Source organism: Lygodium microphyllum, chromosome 2 (assembly GCF_053477565.2).
Source record: "Lygodium microphyllum isolate KBCC chromosome 2, Lygodium_microphyllum_v1.1.10, whole genome shotgun sequence".
Lineage (NCBI taxonomy): Eukaryota > Viridiplantae > Streptophyta > Polypodiopsida > Schizaeales > Lygodiaceae > Lygodium > Lygodium microphyllum.
The window spans coordinates 132,806,435-132,817,295 of NC_141136.1; the positions used below are offsets into that span (position 1 = coordinate 132,806,435).

The 10,861-nt window shown below is 41.6% G+C and overlaps 2 pseudogenes; both read left to right on the plus strand.

Annotated features, from left to right (window-relative positions):
• The first annotated feature begins 862 nt into the window (after positions 1-862).
• On the plus strand, positions 863-7,934 carry LOC148040340 (protein NARROW LEAF 1-like; annotated as a pseudogene).
• Positions 7,935-8,013: 79 nt separating this feature from the next.
• On the plus strand, positions 8,014-8,923 carry LOC148040341 (pyrophosphate-energized vacuolar membrane proton pump pseudogene; annotated as a pseudogene).
• The last annotated feature ends 1,938 nt before the right edge of the window (positions 8,924-10,861 follow it).

Below are 10,861 nucleotides of genomic sequence, written 5' to 3' on the forward strand. Positions count from 1 at the left end.
GCTATGACATTCCAGCAAACACCATAGTTTTAGTAAATGCATGGGGCATAGCAAATGATCTCAGGTATTGGGACAAGCTAGAGAAGTTCATGCTGGAGTGGTTTTTGGAGTGGAAGATAGAGCTCAATGGGACTGGCTTCAGGTTAATCCCATTTGGCTCAAGCAGGAGGAGCTGTCTAAGGAGTATTATAGCTTTGCCAATACTAGCACTAGTGTTGGGCAAGATGGTGCAGGCCTTTGAGCTTCTGCCTCCACCTGACATAGATAAAGTGGACCTGAGGTCTGTTGGAGGAGGGCAGTTGAGTCTTAGTATTGCAGTGAGGTCCACTGTGGTGGTCAAGCCAATGGAAGAGAGAGAGAGAGAGAGAGAGAGAGAGAGAGAGAGAGAGAGAGAGAAATTTAATGAACATCTGGGGTGTTGTGCTTCTATTGCCTAGAAGCCCCTACAGCATGTATACTTCCTCCATAAATTGGACAATGGTAGTCTAATTATAGATGCACCAACAAGTAGTCCACAGGTACCTATGATGCACCTCAATTAGAGCCAGCTCAAATTTGGCCAACTCAATTCATTAACGGAGGGTTAGTGCATTGCTAGAGTCTTTGTGGCACTATATGCTAGCCACATCTTGGCCTAGTGATACCTCAGTTCAAAATGTGTGCTAATATTTCAAGGACTAATATGGTGTGAGGTTTTCCCATCTAACGTTCACTATGTGTACTGATATTTGCTGTGTATGCAGGTTTCTGTTTCAATAAGAAAAGCATCATCATCAAAGGATGTTTCAAAGAATAATAAAGGCTCCATGGAGGAACTAAAAAAAAAAAGAGAGAAAGGTGTATAGTTTACCAGGGTAGAAGCATGATGCTCCAGAGAGTCAGCCTTGGAATAGCAGTGGGATTCCGCAGAAGGCAGGGGCATTTAACAAGTACTCCTGCAATCATTGTGTTTGTAGCTTCCAACTTATCTTGAGGTGAAGGAAGTTGTCTCTAAAACCCATGGCATGTGGTTTTATGGCCTCTAATTTTGTGATCAAGTTTAAGCAATAACTGCCTAGATTGCCTGTACATGAGAAGCGTTATGATGTCAACTAAAGATCCACAGGTAAAATCAATGTAGTGGACTCCTTGCTTAACTTCATGGTCCCTTTTTGAGAGAAGTTTCCTTGCCTGGTTTTCCATGAGTAATGTGCAGGAGAAAAGTCCAGTTCTGTAAAAGTGCTGAATCATTATCTAAGTTGGCAAGCTGACACATAAATATTATAGCTATACCCATTTGGATGATTTCAGGGACCAGTTGGAGGCATATGGTGTGATGTTAATGTGGTAGAGTTCTCTTATTTTGGTATCCTAGCCACAACCCCTAAGCAAGAGGTATACACAGAGCTGGCTAAAGGTTTAAGGGGCAATGACCCATCCATCGGTCCAGGATCTCAGGTAAAAAGCCAGTGAATAACTTCAAAGTTTGAATACAAAGTGCTCGTCTTGAAATTTAGTCATTCTATAATTTTACGTTTGTTTTGGAGGTGTTCATCTTACAACCAAGTTTCGGAGTCTCGCCAGGCTGCGGTGGAAGTTGCATGGCGCAGGGCCAGGGTCAATTGACATCAAATTTGTAGATGAACTTTCCCGATGAGATTCTACTGCAGGGAGAAGAGAAGGATACTTCCCTGCGTAGGAGATCATTCCCAATCCTGAACAGAGCAGTTTCCCATCAAGGATGTCATCCCCGTGGGGTACTTTGTGACACTACCTAACGGTAGAGAAGGATACTTCCCTGCGCGTAGGAGATCATTCCCAATCCTGAACAGAGCAGTTCCCCTTCCATTGTCCTTGAAAGAGATGTGAGTGCATGCCTTCAATCTCAGGCCTCTTCAGCTAGCAGTGGATTGTTAGACAAGGATGCAAATGCATCTACACCACGTTCCCTAGGCTCTTCAGTTCACAGTAGTAAGAAATGTAGAGCCAGAAGAAAAGGGGCTGGTAAGAATCAGGAGATGTTTTTTTTTTCTACTCGGTTTTTCTGCTCAAAGAGGCACTGTATGTGTTGTCTAGATCCTCCAACTTGGGTCCATGTCAACGGCACCCTCAGCCTCTCCACTTCGAACATCCCGGGCTCCTATTTCGACTCCAAGATCAGGGCACATGACTTCCACTTTGTGCGCGTCCCCACCGATATGCGAATTGGCATTTTATTTTTGGGAAAACAGATCGTCATTTTGGTATTACATTGACCAGAAAATAGCAGCAGTATTGCGAATTCAAACTGTCATTGTTTTATCTTGCTCTCATCTTCCCAGAAATGAACAAAATATGATGTATTAGAGAATGTTTCCACAACTATTGTGGCTAAGCCAGAGACTGCAAGTTCCGAACTTCTGAAATTTACTTCAGATATCCAGTTTTACATAGTTCTATGGACCTTTTCTAGAGGTGCTGCAGCAGACTTTAGATCCTATTGTTGCAGTAAAATTAGCTGGAAAGCAATCCCCATCTTGGTTTTCTGATCATGTGAAATCCAAGTTTGAAGTTGATAGAAATGGTGCTCTAATCAAAATCAATGAGTCCCCAGTAAATGATCAGATTCAGCTGGAGAATGTAGCTGATTTTGAAGCTTGGGAGGATGCCCATTTGAATAGTGTGAACTCAGAAGTGAAAGTGGAAGATGTGGGGATCCATAGGGATTTGGAGAATATCTTGTTTGAGCAGGAAAAGGCAGCCAAGGTCCTTCAAATCTGGTTCAGAAAATGTCAGAAAGAGAGAAGAACAACAGCCAAGGTCCTTCAAATATGGTTCAGAAAATGTCAGGAAGAGAGAAGAATACGCACACATGAAGAGTCTAAGTGGGAGAATTTTTATAAAGAAGCTTACAAGGCAACCAGGTCCTGGCTTCTTTCTGCTGAGCCTTTGCAGGACGGTGTTGTAGAGCTTCTCTACAGAAAGAGGTTTGTGTCTTCTATCATTGTATGGTCTCCTCAATTTAGTTAAAGGACAAAGATTCAAATGCTAATGCAATTTCCTGGGAATCAGTATCTAGTCTGTCCCATATACTTACTGTCTTTAGTTAAAGGACAAAGATTCAAATGCTAATGCAGTTTCCTGGGAATCAGTATCTAGTCTGTCCCATATACTTACTGTCGTGTAGATCATTGTGCAACCATGTTCATCTCTGTTGATCATGATGTATGTTTATCTTGTTGGTGGTTCTTGCCCTTGTATACTGTTGATGGTTCTTGTTTGTCAATGCCTTGCATTCAGTTGTATTGGTCTTGCCAACTTGATATGACAATATTGATACTTGATGATGTTTGCTCATGGGGCAGAGACATTTGTGCGAGCTGATGGTGCTTTCATTCCATTCGGGGACAATTTTGATGTCTCCAAAGTCACAACTACTATCAAAGGGGTAGGTGAGATGGGAGATGTTATAACTATTGACTTGCAAGCAAGCATCAACAGCATCGTGGGGAGGAGGGTAATAAAAGTTGGCAGAAGCTCAGGGCTGACAGAAGGAAGCATCATGGCATATGCCTTTGAGTACAATGACGAGAAGGGCAATTACCTTTTCACTGATTTCCTGATTGTGGGCAAGAACCAATAGGGATTTGACATGCAGGCATTGTGGGCGAGAACCTGTGAGAGTGTGCAACGGAAGAAGAACACGAACACAGAGGAGAGGAGAGAGGAAGCAGGGAATGAAGGAAGAAAGTCTGCACTGACTGAAATGAATGCTGAATACACTGAAATGGATAGAGCAGTCCGTGCACGCAGCCTAGAGCGTTAGTGAGGGCACCAGAACAGACTGAAAGTAATGGCAGCACCAATGCCGGAGCGGGAGACGACGGAGATAGTGCTTAACCTGTAGAATACAATGTTGGGAATGACATGGGGGCTGGTATATATAGCCCGAGGCCAGTAAACTGGCCGACCTGCCAAATCTGGCCGACCTGGCCAGATTTGGCCGACCAGCCAGATCTGGCCGACTTTGGCCAGATCTGGCCGACCTGCCCAGAAAACTAGCCCGACTGCACAAAAACAGCCCAGTATGGGCTGTGTGTCTTCCGAAGGCTGAAGACTGATAAAAACAGCCACTAAAGGACTGACAGAGCTCCTCTGTCTCCTGTCAGACTCTGACAGGAGCTCACAACCAAGAGATGACAGACTAAGAATGATAAAAGAGCAGGCTAACACCCCCTCTTAGATCCTGGGAGGGTCTAAAGACCCAAGAACCGCATGTGATGAAGCAAAGAAGCTTGAGGCAAAGGCTTCGTAAAGAGATCAGCTGCATTGGCCGTTGTAGGACAATAGACCACCACCAGCTCCGAATCCACGATCCGCTCTCGAACATAGTGATACTAAACCTCAATGTGCTTCGTGCGAGCATGAAACACCGGGTTCTTGGTTAGAGCAAGAGCACTCTGGTTATCCACGCGCAGCTCCGTAGGTCCAGTCTGGGAAAAGCCAATCTCCGTGAGTAAGCGACGGAGCCAAACTGCCTCCATAGCGGTTGAACATAGGGCCGGATACTCAGCCTCTGTAGAAGAAAGTGCCACAGTAGGCTGCTTCTTGCTGCTCCAAGAGACAACACCAGAGCCAATAAGGCCACACATAATGCCTAAAGTCGTCCACAATCAGTATCAAATACCTGGCCTTCCCAAGGGAGGCTGTGCCCATAGGTCCGCAAAGGTCGGTGTGAACCAACTCAAGCGGAGAAGTAGCCCTCCTATAAGCAACTTGAGGGTGGGGCTTCCTGTGCTGCTTGCCCTTTAAGCAACTAGGGCACAAAGTGTGAAGAGGAGGGAAATCTGGAAGTCCCTCCACCATCTTCCTCCTAGAAGCCCGCCGAAGAGAATCGAGGTTCAAATGACCATATCGAGCATGCCAAAGCAGCCCAAGCTCATGGGAAGTCCGCGCAGCCAAGGCTGTGAGCGTATAAAGCCCACCCTCCTGTGTACTTGTCCAAAGGCTGTGCCAGGAAGCTTATGTCTCAAGGGAAGGCTCCTCCTCCACCTGCATTAAGTTTTTGCGAGTCCTGAGGTGCCCCTTGCGCTGTGGATCTGCACTTCTGCTTCGCGCTGCACACTGTAAGATGGGGGAAACACAGACTCAGACATGGATCCGCTGAGGAAGCACCACAAAGTTTGAAGCAAAAGTGATTGACATTCCTCCAACTCCGACTCATGGTGAGAGAAAGTATGCTTCCTTCCCCTTCTCGAACATTGGGGTTTTGCTCCTTAACAAGTACCTGTTGAGCATCTATGGCTACAAGTACCCCATATTTTTTACCATGCTTCACATGTGCGTATGTGTTGTCTACAGTTATGTTGCAATAGCATGGCTAGAGATTGTGCCAATGCAGTACATCTTGTCAAAGCAGCAGCTTTTGAAGATTATTGCTCTTAGTGTCATCTTTTCATTTTATGTGGTGTGTGGCAACACATCCGTGAGGTAATTGCTGGTATCTTTTAACGAGGTCAGGTTTACCAGGTTTGGAAAACAGGTTCAGCTTTCTAATGGAGAGATTAAGCAGCTTTGCCAGTATTCCAGAGACATCTTTCTCCAAAGTATTCAGCAGCCTAGGAAAGTAATCCTTCAAGATGTTTGTGGTGTTCACAATGGCTGTAAGAAAACTGCATTGATGGGACACAGTTCAAAAGTTGAGAAAGAAGGCTTTGATGCTTATCCTGATTGTTTAGGATGAAGATGACAAAGTTCATATTTCAAAAACCAAGTTGTTGAGTCTTGTGATACAAGAAGTTTCTTTTGGAGCTTCTTTTGTAGAGCTCTTGGAAGTCTTCAAATGAACAGTCAAATCTGTTTTTCGGAAAAGTGGATATTACATATTCAATTTGTGGAGTCTTATATTAATGATGCAATACAGTTCTGTTTGTTGTTCATGGATGGTGATTTCCTGTACATGAGAAGCATTATGATGTCAACTAAAGATCCACAGGTAATACTAGTTTCAATGTAGTGGACTTCTTGCTTAACTTCATGGTCCCTTTTTCAGAGAAGTTTCCTTGCCTGGTTTTCCATGAGTAATGTGTAGGAGAAAAGTCCAGTTTTGTAAAAGTGCCGAATCATTATCTAAGCTAGCAAGCTGACACAGAAATATTATAGTTATACCCATTTGGATGATTTCAGGGACCAGCTGGAGGCATATGGTGTGATGTTGATGTGGTAGAGTTCTCGTATTTTGGTATTCTAGCCGCAACCCCTAAGCAAGAGGTATACACAGAGCTGGCTGAAGGTTTAAGGGGCAATGACCCATCCATCGGTCTAGGATCTCAGGTAAAAAGCCAGTGAAAAACTTCAAAGTTTGAATACAAACTGCTCATCTTGAAATTTAGTCATTCTATAATTTTACGTTTGTTTTGGAGGTGTGCATCTTACAACCAAGTTTCTAAATTATCTCAAGGATCAGTTGCATAGCCTTAGAGCATGGTCATAATCTGGATGTGTCTACTCTTTTGATGTCATGCTTGTGGTCTTAGTTCAATTTTCGGATCAACTGTAGGCCCTTTTATGTAATCAAGATTGATGTCTTATATTGATCTAACAAACTATTTAGTATTTTTTATTTAATTGAGTTGTATAAACTAGCATATCAAATGAGGGCATTTGATGCATTATGATAGTGTACAGTTTAGTGGCAGATTGATATGTCTACATTGATATTCGAGGGGCATCACTCTCGAATCTATCATCATTTTGTTTACCGATATACTCAATTGCAGCATGATGATGTCCATATTTGTGTATAGAAAATAGAAATGACCATCTCATGTGTTTCTGTGTTTTTGGTGTCATTAGATGTTTTTCGCACATTTTTCCCCTCCTTTCCATAAACTTTGAGAAATGCTGAGAGTGTGTATATGCTTCATCATATATCAATTAAACAATTGATGGTGTTTTTTACACTGTAGAGGTGAAGATTGGCAGCTTTTTAGTTGCAATATATGTAAATAATTGTTGCATCATTACTAGTATGACAATTCTGATACGTTTCTCTCTCTGGTGAATTTCACAGGTTGCAGGTCAGGAGACATTTGGTACACTTGGAGCCATAGTATAGAGTAGGACAGGGACTCGTCAGGTTGGGTTTCTGACAAATTGACATGTTGCGGTTGATTTGGACTACCCCAACCAGAAGATGTTCCATCCACCACTGCCTCCAAGTGTTGGACCTGGTGTTTATTTGGGTGCAGTGGAAAGGGCAACATCTTTTATTACAGATGAGCGATGGTATGGCATTTTTACAAGTGTGAATCCATGTTTCCCTCTTTGCTGTTAAGGCATTCTTTATTGTCCATTTTATAAACTTCTCTGTGAGTTGAAAGAAGAATTTTGGTTTCCGTTTCTTGATATGACAATATTGATACTTGATGATGTTTGCTCATGGGGCAGAGACATTTGTGCGAGCTGATGGTGCTTTCATTCCATTCGGGGAAAATTTTGATGTCTCCAAAGTCACAAGTACTATCAAAGGGGTAGGTGAGATGAGAGATGTTATAACTATTGACTTGCAAGCAAGCATCAACAGCATCGTGGGGAGAAGGGTAATAAAAGTTGGCAGAAGCTCAGGGCTAACAGAAGGAAGTATCATGGCATATGCTTTTGAGTACAATGACGAGAAGGGCAATTGCTTTTTCACTGATTTCCTGATTGTGGGCGAGAACCAGTAGGCATTTGACATGCAGGGAGACAGTGGCAGCCTGGTATTGATGCTTGAGGAAGGCAAGAAAAAGCCTAGCCCTGTGGGAATAATATGGGGAGGCACAGCAAATCGTGGGTGCCTGAAACTTCAGAATGGAGATGCACTTGTGAATTGGACAAGTGCAGTGGACCCACAGTCACAACATCGTCAATGGATCATCAGACTGTGACGAGGAGGATAGATTGGATGAGGAATCAGATGCAGTAGCTATTAGGAAATGCGCTAAAATTCAGCAAGCCATATCCATAGGAGCCACATCTTTTTTTCTGATAGGGTACAAGTATTTGGTTTATCTCATGGGCATATTTGCTACTGTCATTTTCTTGTTCCTGGGATCTGTGAAGGGGTTCAGTACTAACCCCCAGCCTTGCAGATACAATCCAAAGCAGGAATGTGCCCCAGCTCTCTTTACAGCGATTTTCACTACAGCTCCATTTATACTGGGAGCTTTGACGTCCATAGTGTTGGGATTTTTGGGCATGATGATCGCAACATATGCGAATGCTCGCACAACTTTGGAAGCCAGAAAAGGGATAGGCAAAGTATTCAAAATCGCCTTCCAATCAGGTTCAGTGATGGTTTTCTTACTTGCTACTAATGGCCTCATAGTTTTATACATCACTATAAAACTGTTCCAGCTTTATTACAAGGATGATTGGGAGGGCCTTTTTGAGGCCATCACTGGCTATGGGCTTGGATGCTCATCCTTGGCTCTATTTGAAAGGGTTGGAGGTGGAATCTATACCAAAACTGTGGATGTTGAAGCAGATCTTTTTGGAAAAGTAGAAAGGAATATCCCAGACTTGGAAAAGTAGAAAGGAATATCCCAGAGTAGGGATTTGGGTAGGGTTGGTAATTGGCTACGTTACAGAGTATTTCACCAGCAATACATACAGACCAGTCCAGGATGTTGCTGATTCTTGCAGGACAGGAGCTGCTACCAATGTCATCTTTGGTTTGGCACTTGGCTACAAGTCTGTAATTGTTCCAATATTTGCTATTGCTGTTGCCATCTATGTCAGCCATACCCTAGCAGCCATGTACGGGATCGCAGTTGCAGCTCTTGGAATGCTTTGTACCATTGCCACCTGTATAGCCATAGATGCATATGGTCCCATAAGTGATAATGCTGGTATCGCAACCGGTCTCTGGATGACCATGATACTTCTTACACATCTCTCCACAAGAAGCGCAGCTGCAATATAGACTATGAGGCCGCGAAGGCTTTCAAGATGGATAGATTCCTCAACCATAGGACTTCTTCAAAGTCCAGCTTGTGGCATCAACAGCCCCCAATTGACAGCACTCCGCTCTCCGAATTGGTCTTCGTGATCCGCACTTTGGGGGAGCACTTTCTCAGATTAGAAGAGATGAAATTGCAAATGCAGAGAGAGTCTGAGCGATTTCGTGATGATCTGGAGGCCAGGCGTACAAAGATGTTCCTAGAGTCCCAGAAGCAGATTGCTGAGATATTTGCTTGGGCTCTGAGCAGCAGTAAGAAAATTGATGGCATTTTTGGGGTTCCACTTCCAGTGTCTCGTGTCTCTCTTCTCTTCTCTCTTCCTCCGTTCCTCGTCTCCCTCCTGCACTGTTCAACAGGAAGTTTGTAAGATGCTTCAAACCAGAAGGAGAAGTTGGTGAGCCCATAAAAGTATGAACAATGAATTCCTTGTTTTCACCTGCTCAATTTACTATCAGATGGTGTAAAGAATAGGGCAAAAAAGGTATGCGTGTTTTGATGTTTTGATGTTTTACAAATGTCTCTTATGTTTCTAAACTTTGGTTTATTATGTGTACATAAAGGTAACAAAATCACAAATGATGGTACAAGAGATAATGGAACAATGAAAGCTAAGGAGGTCATTGGCCCTAATGTCTCTTCAAATCACGATACAGGTATATGTCTTTATTTCTACTAAACTTTGAAAACTAAAAATTTGTACATATTTTACATCTTGCTTTATTAGGTGATTCATTTTGAGATTAACTAGCTTTAATTAGTCTCTTTGTCTAATTTAAAGTGTTCATAGTTATTCGTATTTTTAAACTTTGAGTAATTGTGTGTATATATATAAATATAGATTAAAGAACAACAAAAGGTGGGAAAAGAGGTGATGTAAGAAAGGGAGATCAGGAGGTTACTTGCAATAATGTTTCTTCAAGTCAAGATGCAGGTATCAACTTTAAGGATCAAAAACTTGTACAAATTTGGTGACCCAAATTGATACAAAATATCTAATTACTTTCTTTTGTGTTATTGAAATTTTTCATAACCTTGTATTATTGTGAGCTTTGGTTAACTCTATGTATATATAGGTAAACAAGTTACTAAAGAGACAAGAGACAATGCAAGAAAGGAAGACATTGAGATTGCTTGCCTTAACACTTCTTCAAGCCAAGAATCAGGTATTACCGGCTTTCTTATGTTGATAATGAGTCATTTTTTGAAATGGTTATACTAACTAATGATATTTGATCACTTGAGTATCAATATGAGTGATACGCATACCATCATATGATGATATCTATTAGCCATCCATGTTGAAATTTAGAGAAGAGGGTAGACAAACATTTATTACTTTGCAACATATTGGAGATTTAAGGGATAAAACAATCAAGACACACATGTTGCTTAATTAGTTTTTAGTTCTATGCTCCTTTAAAATTATTTTCATTTTTCTTTTGGTTGCTAGAAGTAGATGTTGATGTCTTAATTTGTTTAATCTATTTTGATCATTAGATGTATGCTATTGATCCTTACTTAGAAATGATGACATTCTCTATATAATTTTCTAGTTAAAAATTTATTGTGCAATTTCTTGTTTACTTAGAAATGATGACATTCTCTATATAATTTTCTAGTTAAAAATTTATTGTGCAATTTCTTGTTAGATATTAGCATGTCTAAAAGGAAGGGCAAAGTAGATAAAGTGATAAGGAAAAAAGAGAATTTCCACGGAATTCCCTAGTTGAAAGTACATATAAGTAGGGAATGTAAAAAATAGGAAAAATGAGAGATTTCCTAGTGAGAGTACCTAGGGAATCACCTCTAGAAATTTTTTCCTATATATGAAATATTTCCTATATAGGAATTATTCCCTACATAGAAAATTTTGTATTTTCCTATGTAGGAAATATTTCGTA